Source organism: Anomaloglossus baeobatrachus, chromosome 9 (assembly GCF_048569485.1).
Source record: "Anomaloglossus baeobatrachus isolate aAnoBae1 chromosome 9, aAnoBae1.hap1, whole genome shotgun sequence".
Taxonomy (NCBI): domain Eukaryota; kingdom Metazoa; phylum Chordata; class Amphibia; order Anura; family Aromobatidae; genus Anomaloglossus; species Anomaloglossus baeobatrachus.
The window spans coordinates 222,205,905-222,226,349 of record NC_134361.1 but is presented as its reverse complement, the minus strand read 5'-3'; the positions used below and the strand labels follow the sequence as shown (position 1 = coordinate 222,226,349).

The following is a 20,445-nucleotide window of genomic DNA, read 5'->3' as shown; positions in this document are numbered from 1 at the left end:
CCTCACCTACTGTACCCTCACCCCACTATACCACTGCACGACCAGCTCTACCCTCACCTACTGTATCCTCACCCATCCCCCTCACCCCACTATACCACTGCACCACCAGCTCTGCCCTCACCTACTGTATCCTCACCCATCCCCCTCACCCCACTATACCACTGCACGACCAGCTCTGCCCTCACCTACTGTATCCTCACCCATCCCCCTCACCCCACTATACCACTGCACGACCAGCTCTGCCCTCACCTACTGTATCCTCACCCATCCCCTCACCCCACTATACCACTACACGACCAGCTCTACCCTCACCTACTGTATCCTCACCCATCCCCCTCACCCCACTATACCACTACACGACCAGCTCTGCCCTCACCTACTGTATCCTCACCCATCCCCCTCACCCCACTATACCACTGCACGACCAGCTCTACCCTCACCTACTGTATCCTCACCCATCCCCCTCACCCCACTATACCACTGCACGACCAGCTCTGCCCTCACCTACTGTATCCTCACCCATCCCCCTCACCCCACCATACCACTGCACGACCAGCTCTGCCCTCACCTACTGTATCCTCACCCATCCCCTCACCCCACTATACCACTACACGACCAGCTCTACCCTCACCTACTGTATCCTCACCCATCCCCCTCACCCCACTATACCACTACACGACCAGCTCTGCCCTCACCTACTGTATCCTCACCCATCCCCCTCACCCCACTATACCACTGCACGACCAGCTCTACCCTCACCTACTGTATCCTCACCCATCCCCCTCACCCCACTATACCACTGCACGACCAGCTCTACCCTCACCTACTGTATCCTCACCCATCCCCCTCACCCCACTATACCACTGCACGACCAGCTCTGCCCTCACCTACTGTATCCTCACCCATCTCCCTCACCCCACTATACCACTGCACGACCAGCTCTGCCCTCACCTACTGTATCCTCACCCATCCCCCTCACCCCACTATACCACTGCACGACCAGCTCTGCCCTCACCTACTGTACCCTCAACCATCCCCCTCACCCCACTATACCACTGCACGACCAGCTCTGCCCTCACCTACTGTACCCTCACCCATCCCCCTCACCCCACTATACCACTACACGACCAGCTCTGCCCTCACCTACTGTACCCTCACCCATCCCCCTCACCCCACTATACCACTGCACGACCACCTCTACCCTCACCTACTGTATCCTCACCCATCCCCCTCCCCCCACTATACGACTGCACCACCAGCTCTGCCCTCACCTACTGTATCCTCACCCATCCCCCTCACCCCACTATACCACTGCACGACCAGCTCTGTCCTCACCTACTGTATCCTCACCCATCCCCCTCACCCCACTATACCACTGCACGACCAGCTCTGCCCTCACCTACTGTATCCTCACCCATCCCCCTCACCCCACTATACCACTGCACGACCAGCTCTGCCCTCACCTACTGTATCCTCACCCATCCCCCTCACCCCACTATACCACTGCACGACCAGCTCTGCCCTCACCTACTGTACCCTCACCCATCCCCCTCACCCCACCATACCACTGCACTACCAGCTCTGCCCTCACCTACTGTATCCTCACCCATCCCCCTCACCCCACTATACCACTGCACGACCAGCTCTACCCTCACCTACTGTACCCTCACCCATCCCCCTCACCCCACTATACCACTGCACGACCAGCTCTGCCCTCATCTACTGTATCCTCACCCATCCCCCTCACCCCACTATACCACTGCACGACCAGCTCTGCCCTCACCTACTGTACCCTCACCCGACTATACCACCGCACGACCAGCTCTGCCCTCACCTACTGTATCCTCACCCCAATATACCACTGCACGACCAGCTCTACCCTCACCTACTGTACCCTCACCCATCCCCCTCACCCCACTATACCACTGCACGACCAGCTCTGCCCTCATCTACTGTATCCTCACCCATTCCCCTCACCCCACTATACCACCGCACGACCAGCTCTGCCCTCAGCTACTGTACCCTCACCCGACTATACCACCGCACGACCAGCTCTGCCCTCACCTACTGTACCCTCACCCCACTATACCACCGCACGACCAACTGTACCCTCACCCCACTATACCACCGCACGACCAGCTCTGCCCTCACCTACTGTACCCTCACCCATTCCCCTCACCCCACCATACCACTGCACGACCAGCTCTGCCCTCATCTACTGTATCCTCACCCATCCCCCTCACCCCACTATACCACTGCACGACCAGCTCTACCCTCACCTACTGTACCCTCACCCATCCCCCTCACCCCACTATACCACTGCACGACCAGCTCTGCCCTCTCCTACTGTACCCTCACCCATCCCCCTCACCCCACTATACCACTGCACGACCAGCTCTGCCCTCACCTACTGTATCCTCACCCATCCCCCTCACCCCACTATACCACTGCACGACCAGCTCTGCCCTCACCTACTGTATCCTCACCCATCCCCCTCACCCCACTATACCACTGCACGACCAGCTCTACCCTCACCTACTGTATCCTCACCCATCCCCCTCAACCCACTATACCACTGCACGACCAGCTCTGCCCTCACCTACTGTACCCTCACCCCACTATACCACTGCACGACCAGCTCTGCCCTCACCTACTCTACCCTCACCCCACTATACCACTACACGACCAGCTCTGCCCTCACCTACTGTATCCTCACCCATCCCCCTCACCCCACTATACCACTGCACGACCAGCTCTGCCCTCACCTACTGTACCCTCACCCATCCCCCTCACCCCACTATACCACTGCACCACCAGCTCTGCCCTCACCTACTGTATCCTCACCCATCCCCCTCACCCCACTATACCACTGCACCACCAGCTCTGCCCTCACCTACTGTATCCTCACCCATCCCCCTCACCCCACTATACCACCGCACGACCAGCTCTGTCCTCACCTACTGTATCCTCACCCATCCCCCTCACCCCACTATACCGCAGCACGACCAGCTCTGCCCTCACCTACTGTATCCTCACCCATCCCCCTCACCCCACTATACCACTGCACGACCAGCTCTGCCCTCACCTACTGTATCCTCACCCATCCCCCTCACCCCACTATACCACTGCACGACCAGCTCTGCCCTCACCTACTGTATCCTCACCCATCCCCCTCACCCCACTATACCACTGCACGACCAGCTCTGCCCTCACCTACTGTACCCTCACCCATCCCCCTCACCCCACTATACCACTGCACGACCAGCTCTGCCCTCACCTACTGTACCCTCACCCATCCCCCTCACCCCACTATACCACTGCACGACCAGCTCTACCCTCACCTACTGTATCCTCACCCATCCCCCTCACCCCACTATACCACTGCACGACCAGCTCTGCCTTCACCTACTGTATCCTCACCCATCCCCCTCACCCCACTATACCACCGCACGACCAGCTCTGCCCTCACCTACTGTACCCTCACCCATCCCCCTCACCCCACTATACCACCGCACGACCAGCTCTGCCCTCACCTACTGTACCCTCACCCATCCCCCTCACCCCACTATACCACTGCACGACCAGCTCTGCCCTCACCTACTGTACCCTCACCCATCCCCCTCACCCCACTATATCACTGCACGACCAGCTCTGCCCTCACCTACTGTACCCTCACCCATCCCCCTCACCCCACTATACCACTGCACGACCAGCTCTGCCCTCACCTACTGTACCCTCACCCATCCCCCTCACCCCACTATACCACTGCACGACCAGCTCTACCCTCACCTACTGTATCCTCACCCATCCCCCTCACCCCACTATACCACTGCACGACCAGCTCTGCCCTCACCTACTGTATCCTCACCCATCCCCCTCACCCCACTATACCACTGCACGACCAGCTCTGCCCTCATCTACAGTATCCTCACCCATCCCCCTCACCCCACTATACCATTGCACGACCAGCTCTACCCTCACCTACTGTATCCTCACCCATCCCCCTCACTCCACTATACCACTGCACAACCAGCTCTGCCCTCACCTACTGTACCCTCACCCCACTATACCACTGCACGACCAGCTCTACCCTCACCTACTGTACCCTCACCCATCCCCCTCACCCCACTATACCACTGCACGACCAGCTCTGCCCTCACCTACTGTACCCTCACCCCACTATACCACTGCACGACCAGCTCTGCCCTCACCTACTGTACCCTCACCCATCCCCCTCATCCCACTATACCACTGCACGACCAGCTCTGCCCTCACCTACTGTACCCTCACCCATCCCCCTCACCCCACTATACCACTGCACGACCAGCTCTGCCCTCACCTACTGTACCCTCACCCATCCCCCTCACCCCACTATACCACTGCACGACCAGCTCTACCCTCACCTACTGTACCCTCACCCATCCCCCTCACCCCACTATACCACTGCACGACTAGCTCTGCCCTCACCTACTGTACCCTCACCCATCCCCCTCACCCCACTATACCACTGCATGACCAGCTCTGCCCTCACCTACTGTACCCTCACCCATCCCCCTCACTCCACTATACCACTGCATGACCAGCTCTGCCCTCACCTACTGTATCCTCACCCATCCCCCTCACCCCACTATACCGCTGCACGACCAGCTCTGCCCTCACCTACTGTATCCTCACCCATCCCCCTCACCCCACTATACCACTGCACGACCAGCTCTACCCTCACCTACTGTATCCTCACCCATCCCCCTCACCCCACTATATCACTGCACGACCAGCTCTGCCCTCACCTACTGTACCCTCACCCATCCCCCTCACCCCACTATACCACTGCACGACCAGCTCTGCCCTCACCTACTGTACCCTCACCCATCCCCCTCACCCCACTATACCACTGCACGACCAGCTCTGCCCTCACCTACTGTATCCTCACCCATCCCCCTCACCCCACTATACCACTGCACGACCAGCTCTGCCCTCACCTACTGTATCCTCACCCATCCCCCTCACCCCACTATACCACTGCACGACCAGCTCTGCCCTCACCTACTGTATCCTCACCCATCCCCCTCACCCCACTATACCACTGCACGACCAGCTCTGCCCTCACCTACTGTACCCTCACCCATCCCCCTCACCCCACTATATCACTGCACGACCAGCTCTGCCCTCACCTACTGTATCCTCACCCATCCCCCTCACCCCACTATACCACTGCACGACCAGCTCTGCCCTCACCTACTGTATCCTCCCCCATCCCCCTCACCCCACTATACCACTGCACGACCAGCTCTGCCCTCACCTACTGTACCCTCACCCATCCCCCTCACCCCACTATACCACTGCACAACCAGCTCTGCCCTCACCTACTGTATCCTCACCCATCCCCTCACCCCACTATACCACTGCACGACCAGCTCTGCCCTCACCTACTGTACCCTCACCCATCCCCCTCACCCCACTATACCACTGCACGACCAGCTCTGCCCTCACCTACTGTATCCTCACCCATCCCCCTCACCCCACTATACCACTGCACGACCAGCTCTGCCCTCACCTACTGTACCCTCACCCATCCCCCTCTCCCCACTATACCACCGCACGACCAGCTCTGCCCTCACCTACTGTATCCTCACCCATCCCCCTCACCCCACTATACCACTGCACGACCAGCTCTGCCCTCACCTACTGTACCCTCACCCATCCCCCTCACCCCACTATACCACTGCACGACCAGCTCTGCCCTCACCTACTGTATCCTCACCCATCCCCCTCACCCCACTATACCACTGCACGACCAGCTCTACCCTCACCTACTGTACCCTCACCCATCCCCCTCACCCCACTATACCACTGCACGACCAGCTCTGCCCTCACCTACTGTATCCTCACCCATCCCCCTCACCCCACTATACCACTGCACGACCAGCTCTGCCCTCACCTACTGTACCCTCACCCATCCCCCTCACCATACTATACCACTGCACGACCAGCTCTGCCCTCACCTACTGTACCCTCACCCATCCCCCTCACCCCACTATACCACTGCACGACCAGCTCTACCCTCACCTACTGTACCCTCACCCATCCCCCTCACCCCACTATACCACCGCACGACCAGCTCTGCCCTCACCCATCCCCCTCACCCATCCCCCTCACCCCACTATACCACTGCACGAGCAGCTATGCCCTCACCTACTGTATCCTCACCCATCCCCCTCACCCCACTATACCACTGCACAACCAGCTCTGCCCTCACCTACTGTACCCTCACCCATCCCCCTCACCCCACTATACCACTGCACAACCAGCTCTGCCCTCACCTACTGTACCCTCACCCATCCCCCTCACCCCACTATACCACTGCACGACCAGCTCTGCCCTCTCCTACTGTACCCTCACCCATCGCTCTCACCCCACTATACCACTGCACGACCAGCTCTGCCCTCACCTACTGTACCCTCACCCATTCCCCTCACCCCACTATACCACTGCACTACCAGCTCTGCCCTCACCTACTGTATCCTCACCCATCCCCCTCACCCCACTATACCACTGCACGACCAGCTCTGCCCTCACCTACTGTACCCTCACCCATCCCCCTCACCCCACTATACCACTGCACAACCAGCTCTGCCCTCACCTACTGTACCCTCACCCATCCCCCTCACCCCACTATACCACTGCAGGACCAGCTCTGCCCTCTCCTACTGTACCCTCACCCATCCCCCTCACCCCACTATACCACTGCACGACCAGCTCTGCCCTCACCTACTGTACCCTCACCCATCCCCCTCACCCCACTATATCACTGCACGACCAGCTCTGCTCTCACCTACTGTATCCTCACCCATCCCCCTCACCCCACTATACCACTGCACGACCAGCTCTGCCCTCACCTACTGTATCCTCACCCATCCCCCTCACCCCACTATACCACTGCACGACCAGCTCTGCCCTCACCTACTGTATCCTCACCCATCCCCCTCACCCCACTATACCACTGCACGACCAGCTCTGCCCTCACCTACTGTATCCTCACCCATCCCCCTCACCCCACTATACCACTGCACGACCAGCTCTGCCCTCATCTACTGTACCCTCACCCATCCCCCTCACCCCACTATACCACTGCACGACCAGCTCTGCCCTCACCTACTGTAACCTCACCCATCCCCCTCACCCCACTATACCACTGCACGACCAGCTCTGCCCTCACCTACTGTACCCTCACCCATCCCCCTCACCCCACTATACCACTGCACGACCAGCTCTACCCTCACCTACTGTATCCTCACCCATCCCCCTCACCCCACTATACCACCGCACGACCAGCTCTACCCTCACCTACTGTATCCTCACCCATCCCCCTCACCCCACTATACAACTGCACGACCAGCTCTGCCCTCACCTACTGTATCCTCACCCATCCCCCTCAACCCACTATACCACTGCACGACCAGCTCTGCCCTCACCTACTGTACCCTCACCCATCCCCCTCACCCCACTATACCACTGCACGACCAGCTCTGCCCTCACATACTGTATCCTCACCCATCCCCCTCACCCCACTATACCACTGCACGACCAGCTCTGCCCTCACCTACTGTACCCTCACCCATCCCCCTCACCCCACTATACCACTGCACGACCAGCTCTGCCCTCATCTACTGTATCCTCACCCATCCCCCTCACCCCACTATACCACCGCACGACCAGCTCTGCCCTCACCTTCTGTACCCTCACCCATCCCCCTCACCCCACTATACCACCGCACGACCAGCTTTACCATTACCTACTGTACCCTCACCCATCCCCCTCACCCCACTATACCACTGCACGACCAGCTCTGCCCTCACCTACTGTATCCTCACCCATCCCCCTCACCCCACTATACCACTGCACGACCAGCTCTGCCCTCACCTACTGTACCCTCACCCATCCCCCTCACCCCACTATACCACTGCATGACCAGCTCTGCCCTCATCTACTGTATCCTCACCCATTCCCCTCACCCCACTATACCACTGCATGACCAGCTCTGCCCTCACCTACTGTAACCTCACCCATTCCCCTCACCCCACCATACCGCTGCACGACCAGCTCTGCCCTCACCTACTGTATCCTCACCCATCCCCCTCACCCCACTATACCACTGCACGACCAGGTCTACCCTCACCTACTGTATCCTCACCCATCCCCCTCACCCCACTATACCACTGCACGACCAGCTCTACCCTCACCTACTGTACCCTCACCCATCCCCCTCACCCCACTATACCACTGCACGACCAGCTCTGCCCTCACCTACTGTATCCTCACCCATCCCCCTCACCCCACTATACCACTGCATGACCAGCTCTACCCTCACCTACTGTATCCTCACCCATCCCCCTCACCCCACTATACCACTGCACGACCAGCTCTGCCCTCACCTACTGTATCCTCACCCATCCCCTCACCCCACTATACCACTGCACGACCAGCTCTACCCTCACCTACTGTATCCTCACCCATCCCCCTCACCCCACTATACCACTGCACGACCAGCTCTGCCCTCACCTACTGTATCCTCACCCATCCCCTCACCCCACTATACCACTGCACGACCAGCTCTACCCTCACCTACTGTATCCTCACCCATCCCCCTCACCCCACTATACCACTGCACGACCAGCTCTGCCCTCACCTACTGTATCCTCACCCATCCCCCTCACCCCACTATACCACTGCACGACCAGCTCTACCCTCACCTACTGTATCCTCACCCATCCCCCTCACCCCACTATACCACTGCACGACCAGCTCTGCCCTCACCTACTGTATCCTCACCCATCCCCCTCACCCCACTATACCACTGCACGACCAGCTCTGCCCTCACCTACTGTACCCTCACCCATCCCCCTCACCCCACTATACCACCGCACGACCAGCTCTGCCCTCACCCATCCCCCTCATGTAGTTAGTCTGTTACTATATGGCGGCATTAATTATGGTAATTCTAGTTCTGCACAATGTACAGAGCCTGGATCCTGCAGTATGAGGGTCTTTCCTCTGTAATCTGCCCTCCCAAGTCGCGGTACATTTGGGACCTCGCACCTCGGCCCCTGCCCCCACCTTCACCTTATAGTTACATCTGGCACAGACCAGGACCCTGCGATTCTCCGGACCCCGCACAGACGTAACGGCATCGGGGTAATAATGGGAGTCATCAGGGAGTTTGCGCTGGAGTTGGCCGCGCTCCCGGTTTGCCAGGTCTGGCTTCATTATACCGATCTCCAACTCCGGAGCCAAAACAAACGCTCGGCCCCCAGAAAACCTGATCCAGGTACTTGTCACCAGCCGTAATATATTAGCTTAATTTTACATTTCATGCAGTAATTGGAGCAGAAGGCAGCGCAGGGCCCGAGCCGCGGGGTCCTAGCCCTGACTCCACACTCCGATCCCCATCATTCCCCCATTACTACACCTATATCGTCCTGTCAGGACCAATCAATTCTACAAGTCAGTGGAAGGATTGGATAAGAACAAAGATTATTTTGCAGCACGTCGTAAAGCAGGTTGACAAACACACCATATATGGTCATGTGGCGTCCACGTCGCAGCAGGTAGGCAAGTGATCCCCTACTGCTGCAAAACTACAGCGCCCAGCTTAGGCCAAAAGCAACCATAGACCATGTTCACATCGTTTTGACCCCACAAGTAATGCTTAATCAGGGGCTTCTGTCTGAGACCCCAGATAACTGGATTGGGATTGATCTCCTGCTAATATGATGAGCCACTTTGTAATCCATCTACAACAATTGGCAATGCCAGAACGTAGGCGGATGTCACTGTGCCGCATTATAGAGAACGGCTCCGTCAAGGGTTTCGCCCGAATCCTCTTTTTTTGGGGGGGCTTCAAATTTAAAAATGATGTGAACCCAGAGCCCGATAGGACTGTAGCAGGCGCAGCAGCGCCTCTGTAGAGACGCCGACTTACTGAAAGCCCTGGCCAGGTCATGTCCTCCCCCGGCCATCCACGTGTGCTGCTGCGTCTTTCCCCTCCCGAGCTCTGTACATGACGGATAGGGTTCCCGGGAGTGCACCTAAAGTGCGCGCGCGCACCAACCCTCCTCTGAGGTCCGGTGTGCAATTTCCAGGAAATGCCTCTCAGTCTTTGGCTGAGAGCCACAGTCTACTTAAGGCACCCTCCTATTAAGGGAGGTGCCTGAGCAACTTCTCTAGTTAGTCTCCAGTCTGCTACCTAGTTAGGCTAAGTTCACACATCAGTTTTTTTCTGTCTGGCCGAATCCGGCTCAAAAACCTATGCAACGGATGCGGCGAAAAAAAACGGATACGTTGCATACGTTTTTCCATGCGGCGCGTCTTTTTTTGCCGGATCCGGTTTTATACTGAGCATGCGCAGTAAAAAAAAAACGCATCCGGATGCGTTTTTTTGCCGGAGGACGCCGCATCCAGCGTCCATAGGCTTGCATTGTAAATGGCGCCGCATTGCGCTGGATCCGGCACAATGCGTTTTTCACCGCAGCAAAATACGCAGAATGCAACGTTTTATCCGGCCGCCGCACCGGCTAAGTATGCCTCATACGGCAAAAAACGGACGCAACGCAAGGCCATGCGGCACAATTCGGCGCTAATGCAAATTTATGGAGGAGAAACCGGATGCGGCAACAGCTGTAGCTGCATCCGTTTTTTTAGAATGCATCCACCCATTTTTAGTGCATGCACCCAGACAGGTCCGGGCGATGAGTGTCTATAATTGGGGCACACCGGTGAGTGTCTATAATTGGGGCACACCGGTGAGTGTCTATAATTGGGGCACACCGGTGAGTGTCTATAATTGGGGCACACCGGTGAGTGTCTATAATTGGGGCACACCGGTGAGTGTCTATAATTGGGGCACACCGGTGAGTGTCTATAATTGGGGCACACCGGTGAGTGTCTATAATTGGGGCACACCGGTGAGTGTCTATAATTGGGGCACACCGGTGAGTGTCTATAATTGGGGCACACCGGTGAGTGTCTATAATTGGGGCACACCGGTGCAGGTACCCCCCCGACCCCCTCTATACTGTATGACCGCACATTATACGCTGCTCCTCCGTGAAATCTTTGGCGCCTCCTTGATTCTTTTTCTGAATGATTTATGCATCTTCACCTTTTCCCGCTGAACCATCAATAATCCATAATTACAAAGGTCGACCACAGCCATTAATATCGCGGGTCACAATGTTAAATGTATGAATTCGCACCGTCTCCAGTGTAACGAGGCTCGCAACCACTTTTTCTCCAAAAACGGAAAATTGTAGGGCATCAGTGCACGATCATTCCGGGCCTATCTGCCGGTAATCGGTGACAACTTCTCGCGCCCATTTCTGCTCCACAAGGGTTGTCGCGCAGTTTACTGACCGAACAAAGGAAGGGGCTTGGTTCTGAGTAAATAATCCATGGAAAATGTGACAACCCCCTTTTTGTTTTTTTATCTCCACTTTCCCTCATTCCAATGACATGAAAGTGATGGGGTGAAGGGAAGTGTGGAGACGCCGAGGATGAGTGTGAGATCAGCCGCAATTTCCTGCTTCGCTGTCGAGAGCCTCGCGACCGTGAACAATAGGTCTGAAGCTCCGCAGGTCCTGGTCGTCCGTGATGACCAAGGACGAGCGCCCAGAAAGGAGGGTCTGGTCTACGATGGGCAGCCAAGAGTAGGGGTGGCATCTGGTGTGGTGCCGCCAAGTACAATGGCCAACATGAGGCGGGGGGGCCGAGACGGTCCGGGGCATAGGTGGGGCCAAGACTATCCGGAGTGCAGCGGGGTGCCCCCCCAAGACTGTCCGGGCGCAGCGGTGAGGAGGGGCGGGGGTCCCAAGACTATCTGGGGCATAGGGTGGGCCAAGACTATCCTTGGGGAGCAGCAGGGGGCCCCCCCAAAGCTGTCCGGGGCATAGCGGGGCGAGGAGGCCCAAGACGGCCCGGGGCGCAGCGCGGAGGCCAAGACAGTTCGGGGCGCAACGGGGGGGGGGGGGGTCCCAAGACAATTCAGAGCGCAACGGGGAAGGCCTCAGACTGTGCGGGGCGCAACGGGGGGGGCCCAAGACGGTTTGGGGCCCAACGGGGGCCCCCCAGACTGTCCGAGGCGCAGCGGGGGAGCACAAGAAAGTCCGGAGAGCAGCAGGGGGAGGGGCCCCAAGACGGTTCGGGGCGCAAAGGGGCGGAGGCTCAAGACGGTTCAGGGCGCAAGATGGTTAGGGGCGCAACGTGGGGCCCAAGACGGTCCGAGGTGCAATGGGGGGTCCCAAGACCGTTCCAGGGCGCAGCGGCGAGGGGCCCAAGACCGTTCCAGGGCGCAGCGGCGAGGGGCCCAAGACCGTTCCAGGGCGCAGCGCCGGGCCAAGACTGTCAGAGGCACAGCGGCGAGGGGCGCAGCGGAGGGGGGGGGGGTCAGAAGACTGTCCGGCACAGCAGAGGGGGGGGGGGGGAGCAGACTTTCCAGCACAGCATGGAGGGGTTAACGGGCATCTGTCAGCGTTACACATTCCAGAACATACCTGGACATGATATATTTATCTCTCAGGATGTTTCCTGGTAAAACGCTTAACAAAAATATGGGAGCAGAACGCTGGCGAGAGACGAGGAAATGCCGTAACCCCTTCTGGGCTAATGCTTTGCAGACAGCGGCTCTGGCAGCACCGGCGAGGGCTGAGCTCACCGCCGTCGTCTCACCACAAGTGTAGGGAAAGCAATGGATGCCGCTCCCAAAACACAACAGAAACACTTTTTGGAAAGATGAGCGACCCCTCCGGAAACGCCAGCCGCGTGCACCGACCCCCATCCTACAGGACACATAGGGGTCCTGTTAAAAAATAAACAGAATTAAAGGGATTTGTATTCCCAGGCGGTTTCTTTCACCCCGGGATGGGGAGATCGTTTTTTTTTTTTGGGGGGGGGGGGTTAAATCTGGAGAACAAAAGGGAATTTTGGCAAACATTTAGCAGGATTGGAGCCGGACAGATGGACGCAGCAGAAGGCGCAGGGAAAAAATCCGGACATATTTTTCTCACTTTCCGCTAAAAAGGAGCAGAGCGTCTTATGCAAACCCCCCGACCCCCAACCCCCAATCTACAAACCTGGCGATTTACTCACGTCCAAACAAACACACACAATATTTACTGGGATTACGGCTCCTGGCGCTTCCGTCCGGCGCTCGCTCGCGTTCTGGAGGACGCGGAGTTCGCAGAAACCACTTATTAGATGCCAGACGTTATTAATTCCAACCAGGACTTTCCGCTACGGGCGCCGTTTTTCGGATAGGACACCCGGAGGAAGGTTTCCGTGCGTTAGGGAATTGCCCTTTAAGCAATTCCCTGATTTCGGAAAGCCATTTTTTAAGCGACTGGTTCTGTATACGTGTTCCGAGTACCCCAATTCTTCATGTCGGAAGGGGTCCGCATAGATATAGTCGTGATATTAGTATAAAGTGGAGGATACAGTACGGAGTAATTGATCTTGTCCCAAGAGCTTACAGCTTAAAATATCCAACAAGTAAATAACAATTGCAAAATGTCTGAATGTCTTCGGAGACCCCCCGACGTCTCCAGGGGGTGGGGGGTGAGTGTCTTAGAGACGGGGGGACGGCTCCTTCCATAGATAATGAAGTCACTAATGAGACGGCTACAAATAACACACCCTAGTGAGGTGTCACCTGCAAGGTGAGCGGGGGTCTACACCACAGAGACCCCCCGAGTGGAAGAACCGATCAATGGGGTCAAGTATAGTCAGTATCTAATATCCCAACCCCCCCCTGATTATGTCAGGGAAAGAGCGATCAGGCATGTTGGCTTTGATATGCCCAATCATTTTAATCCTTTCTTTTCTATACATGCACACTCAGTGGAAATGAGTGTGCATATGTATCCGAGGACAAATAATGGTCAACAGAGTGAATAGGCAGCTAAAAAAGCTGGATAACCGTCAATAAGGGTCAATGAAGAGCAAACAGAATGGTGGACCCCCTTTAAATGACAGCCCCCGTTCCATTATAGACCCATACCAGCCGGTTACATAACATATTGAGCTGTTTCTGTGTCTTATCCAGCCCCTGAAATATTCATCACCCGGTCGGACTGATGAGTAAGTGCGGCGGCGTATCACACATCACTGCAGCAGCCCTGATTCTGCAGTGACGGGGTCAGCCAGCAGGGGGAGCTCCACGGCTGCTCCGACCCTCCACGAGTCCCACATCAATACATGTAATGAATCATCTCTGCACATAATAACCCTTATCACGGCCAAAAAAGAGACTAATGATTTACAATAATTCCCCCCATTCATTGCACCAGCCGCCGTCTCCCGAGGACGGATAATGAGGACCATCAGCTTACAAATGGGGTGTGTGTTCCTTTAAATGGGGACCTGTCATGAGACATTAACCTCAATGAGGCTCGAGGCACCTGGTACAAATCCGCTCACGAAGAGCGATCCGGCCTGAAAAATGACAAAACGTGCAAGATGGAAAGATGGCACCCAGCTTTCCAAGAGCCCTGCACGGGTCCTGTCCTGCAATCACCTGTACCGCCCTATGATTGCATTTATGGGGTAAGATCATTGTGTGGGCCGGATTTAGGCAAGTTTCCCCCAATCATTCATAGCCGGGTCTTATGGTCCCAACGAGGACTGGGGCCGCCATAACTAGGCTCTGCCCATCCCTGGCACCGCTACCGCGCAGCACATAACGACGGCAATGCTACAGGCGACTTTGGCATCAATATTTATCATCTATTTACTAAAAAAGTGCTAAATAATTGGCGTACAACATATTCTACCCCAATGGAGCAGAGCGGTGGTCGAGCATGCTCATTAGTGGTGGTCGAGCATGCTCACTATAGACCCACGGGGGTACTAAATAATTGGCGTACAACATAGTCTACCCCAATGGAGCAGAGCGGTGGTTGAGCATGCTCACTATAGACCCACAGGGGTACTAAATAATTGGCGTACAACATAATCTACCTTAATGGAGCAGAGCGGTGGTTGAGCATGCTCACTAGCGGTGGTCGAGCATGCTCACTGTAGACCCACAGGGGCACTAAAAAAAAGTGCTAAATAATTGGCGTACAACATATTCTACCCCAATGAAGCAGAGCGGTGCCTGAGCATGCTCACTATAGACCCACGGGGGTACTAAATAATTGGCGTACAACATAGTCTACCCCAATGGAGCAGAGCGGTGGTTGAGCATGCTCACTATAGACCCACGGGGGTACTAAATAATTGGCGTACAACATATTCTACCCCAATGGAGCAGAGCGGTGGTTGAGCATGCTCACTATAGACCCACGGGGGTACTAAATAATTGGCGTACAACATATGCTACCCCAATGGAGCAGAGCGGTGGTCGAGCATGCTCACTATAGACCCACATTTAGCAGTTTTTTAGTGCCCCTGTGGGTCTATAGTGAGCATGCTCGACCACCACTAATGAGCATGCTCGACCACCGCTCTGCTCTATTGGGGTAGAATATGTTGTTCGCCAATTATTTAGCAGTTTTTTAGTGCCCCTAATTGGCGTACAACATATTCTACCTTAATGGAGCAGAGCGGTGGCCGAGCATGCTCACTATAGACCCACAGGGGCACTACAAAACTGCTAAATAATTGGCGTACAACATATTCAACCCCAATGGAGCAGAGCGGTGGTCGAGCATGCTCACTAGCGGTATTCGACCATGCTCACTTTGGACCCACAGGGGGCACTAAAAAAAAATGCTAAATTCGCGTACAACATATTCTACCCCAATGGAGCGGAGGTCGAGCATGCTCACTAGCGGTGGTCGAGCATGCTCACTATAGACCCACAGGAGCACTAAAAAACTGCTAAATAATTGGCGTACAACATATTCAACCCCAATGGAGCAGAGCGGTGGTCGAGCATGCTTACTACAGGCCAACAGTGACATGCTCATTCGCGGTTGAGTCAAAACCCTACTCCCTGCGACCGTGGATCAAGACCCCTGTTCTAGTGATCAGACTGGGTCCGCCCAATAAGACACCGCTCAATCAAAACAACTAATGGGGGTGATGCCACTCAACACAACTATGTGTCGGACCACCAAGAACGGGGATCTGAAATGCTTCAGTGGTGCTGTGCTCTTATGCCATTTTTCCATTCCGGGTCATTGGGACTTCCGGGGATAGTTGGGCACTTTATGTCCGGTGGTCCCGTAGACAACAAATGGAGCATTTTAGGATGGGTGGGGGTCCCGGCAGTTGGACCGGCAGTTCTGACATACTTAGCGGAGAAGTCATAACTTGCCGGCTACATGTCCCATGAGACGGAGCTTGCGGTGTCAATCTTCCATGGTGTCACGTTGTCAACTATCGCAACGTGTTGGGTTTTTGGTCTCCAGCCGCAAGCAACTCACTGTAGACTTCAATGGGGAAGGATTTGGCTTTTTTTTTTTTGCTTCGAGGTGCACATTGTTTTTGCTAATTGCTGGGTCTACAAGACAACACGGGTCACGCGCCCAAAGATGCCGCCGCTATTTCGCCAGTCCCAGGTGAATGGGGTCGTGTGGCAACCCGCCTCAAAAAGTCGGACTGACTTGTTCATCGTGACCATTGACTTCAATATAGAATGATTGGTTGTGCGACCGCTTGTGCCCAAATTCTGGAGCCGCAAATCTGGGACCCTTCACCATTGTGGCCCCAAACAGATTGTGCCGAATAAAGCCCCCAAAAACCCAGGCTGCACCCATCTTACACACAGGTCTATGGAGACAAAGACACCTGTGCCGAAAAATGTGACAAATCTTCCGCGTGTGAATTGACCCTTCGAGCCGTGGCCCGGAATCAAGGAGGAAAAAAAACGGAAGCGGTGATGGGAATCGCCGGCTGTCAATCATCAGCCCACGATGACATTCCTAGAGTGCAAGCTCTTGTGCCCAGGAGCCGCGCCGCCCGTCCTGAGGACTCGCGTCCAGCCATGATTCCCCCGTCCTCGTCGTGAAGACCACATCTGTTCTCTCCATTGTGACAGGCGCTCCAATCTGCTGCATCCTCCCGCTCGCTCGTCTCGGTGCGCACCGCGCGCTCATCAGATGTGGCAGCTTGCTATGAAACTTGTATCCGCAAGCTGGAATCCGCCATTGGCGCTACGAAGCGACGAATGGAGGGGGGGGGATGGGAATATCGCTCCCTAGGGGGCAGCGAGGTCCAGTGCTTGGGAACAGATTGCAAGCTCTTGGGGTTCCCAGGGTGCGGGTAACGCAAGCACGCGACCCTACAACACCAGGGGCGAAATAAACAGGACGCAGAGGTGCACTAGATTGTAAGCTCCTAGGTCCACAAACATAGCCCATAGGGGGGGATAATATTTGGCCTCAACATCTCACGTAAAGGCGAATGGTCCTTAAAAACAACCGAATTACTCAATGCAGCCCCCCTGTATGTAGAGTGCAAGCTCTGCGGGCCACCCGCCACATACGGGGTAGGGGGCATAAGGTGGGGTGCAGGTGACAGCACTGGAGAGAGGGGTCAGACCTGGGTGGGGGACAAGAGGAAGGGGTTAACAGTGCAACACCCCCAAAAGATGCTGAAGACCCCCCAAAATAAAGGGGGTCAGACCCTAAAACCATAGAAGGTGCAGGCCACCACCAGGAGCCCCCCACAACCACTGCCCGTGGGAGTGCCCCTCCCTTCCAGGGGCCCCGGTGTGCCCCCCATAACACCGGGCTGAATGCAGCCCCCGCCGCTCCTACTCACCGGGCATTGCAGGGTCCGGCTCCGGATTGGGGGACAGGGGGGTCCAGGATAGACCAGAGCAGCAGAGACCCCCGAACACACAAACAGACGGCCAGCCGCTCCCTCCCGCACCGCCGCCTGCTCACACTGAGCCGCTCCGAGCCCCAGAGACCCTTTTCTACATGGACGCTACCACTGCAAAATGGGGGACGACGATCACTGCTAAACTGCGAGGACAGAGCTGAAATAAGCCATTGTGAGTGTAAATGAACCCGAATGTGAAGCTATTAATTATACAATGAAATGGACTCACACTCATTGCATCACACGTCACTTGTGCTGCTGGTAATAACACCTAACAAGCGCTAACACCCCTGTGCCGGATGGTTCAGTCCATCACTTTATCACATCGCTGTGGTGAGATGCTACTGCTCAGTGTGAGGAGGGTCCGTGCGACCACTGCTGGGTCCAGGATAGGAGGGGGGCACCGTGTGCTGGGTCCAGTGATAGGAGGGGGGCACTGTGTGCTGGGTCCACTGATAGGAGGGGGACACTGTGTGCTGGGTCCAGTGATAGGAGGGGGGCACCGTGTGCTGGGTCCAGGATAGGAGGGGGGCACCGTGTGCTGGGTCCAGTGATAGGAGGGGGGCACCGTGTACAGGGTCCACTGATAGGAGGGGGGCACCGTGTGCTGGGTCCAGGATAGGAGGGGGGCACCGTGTGCCGGGTCCACTGATAGGAGGGGGCACCGTGTACCGGGTCCACTGATAGGAGGGGGGCACCGTGTGCTGGGTCCACTGATAGGAGGGGGACACTGTGTGCAGGGTCCAGTGATAGGAGGGGGGCACCGTGTGCTGGGTCCACTGATAGGAGGGGGACACTGTGTGCTGGGTCCAGTGATAGGAGGGGGGCACCGTGTGCTGGGTCCAGGATAGGAGGGGGGCACCGTGTGCAGGGTCCAGTGATAGGAGGGGGGCACTGTGTGCAGGGTCCAGTGATAGGAGGGGGGCACCGTGTGCTGGGTCCACTGATAGGAGGGGGCACCGTGTGCCGGGTCCACTGATAGGAGGGGGCACCGTGTACAGGGTCCACTGATAGGAGGGGGACACTGTGTGCTGGGTCCAGTGATAGGAGGGGGGCACCGTGTGCTGGGTCCAGGATAGGAGGGGGGCACCGTGTGCAGGGTCCAGTGATAGGAGGGGGGCACCGTGTGCAGGGTCCAGTGATAGGAGGGGGGCACTGTGTGCAGGGTCCAGTGATAGGAGGGGGGCACCGTGTGCTGGGTCCAGTGATAGGAGGGGGGCACCGTGTGCTGGGTCCAGTGATAGGAGGGGGGCACCGTGTGCCGGGTCCACTGATAGGAGGGGGCACCGTGTACAGGGTCCACTGATAGGAGGGGGACACTGTGTGCTGGGTCCAGTGATAGGAGGGGGGCACCGTGTGCTGGGTCCAGGATAGGAGGGGGGCACCGTGTGCAGGGTCCAGTGATAGGAGGGGGGCACCGTGTGCAGGGTCCAGTGATAGGAGGGGGGCACTGTGTGCAGGGTCCAGTGATAGGAGGGGGGCACCGTGTGCTGGGTCCACTGATAGGAGGGGGGCACTGTGTGCTGGGTCCAGTGATAGGAGGGGGGCACTGTGTGCAGGGTCCAGTGATAGGAGGGGGGCACCGTGTACAGGGTCCAGTGATAGGAGGGGGGGACACTGTGTGCTGGGTCCAGTGATAGGAGGGGGGCACCGTGTGCAGGGTCCAGTGATAGGAGGGGGACACTGTGTGCCGGGTCCAGTGATAGGAGGGGGGCACCGTGTGCTGGGTCCACTGATAGGAGGGGGGCACCGTGTACAGGGTCCAGTGATAGGAGGGGGGCACCGTGTGCTGGGTCCACTGATAGGAGGGGGGCACCGTGTGCTGGGTCCACTGATAGGAGGGGGGCACTGTGTGCTGGGTCCAGTGATAGGAGGGGGGCACTGTGTGCTGGGTCCAGTGATAGGAGGGGGGCACTGTGTGCAGGGTCCAGTGATAGGAGGGGGGCACCGTGTACAGGGTCCAGTGATAGGAGGGGGGGACACTGTGTGCTGGGTCCAGTGATAGGAGGGGGGCACTGTGTGCTGGGTCCAGGATAGGAGGGGGGCACTGTGTGCTGGGTCCAGGATAGGAGGGGGGCCCGTGTGCCGGGTCCAGTGATAGGAGGGGGGCACCGTGTGCTGGGTCCACTGATAGGAGGGGGGCACAGTGTGCCGGGTCCAGTGATAGGAGGGGGGCACCGTGTGCCGGGTCCAGTGATAGGAGGGGGGCACCGTGTGCCGGGTCCAGTGATAGGAAGGGGGCACCGTGTGCCGGGTCCAGTGATAGGAGGGGGGCACCGTGTGCCGGGTCCAGTGATAGGAGGGGGGCACCGTGTGCCGGGTCCAGTGATAGGAGGGGGGCACCGTGTGCCGGGTCCAGTGATAGGAGGGGGCACCGTGTGCAGGGTCCACTGATAGGAGGGGGACACCGTGTGCTGGGTCCAGGATAGGAGGGGGGCACCGTGTGCTGGGTCCAGTGATAGGAGGGGGGCACCGTGTGCCGGGTCCAGTGATAGGAGGGGGACACTGTGTGCTGGGTCCAGTGATAGGAGGGGGGCACCGTGTGCTGGGTCCAGTGATAGGAGGGGGGCACCGTGTGCTGGGTCCAGTGATAGGAGGGGGGCACCGTGTGCTGGGTCCACTGAT

General features: G+C 57.2%; 1 protein-coding gene across 1 annotated transcript in view; it reads right to left on the bottom strand.

Moving 5' to 3' along the window:
• Positions 1–17,872, bottom strand: part of PLXNA3 (plexin A3) — a 130,808-nt gene extending 112,936 nt beyond the window's left edge. The window contains exon 1 of the mRNA XM_075324609.1: positions 17,758–17,872. The gene's annotated coding sequence lies outside the window, so the exon portion shown is untranslated. The remainder of the gene's footprint in view (positions 1–17,757) is intronic.
• Between the last annotated feature and the right edge of the window lie 2,573 nt (positions 17,873–20,445).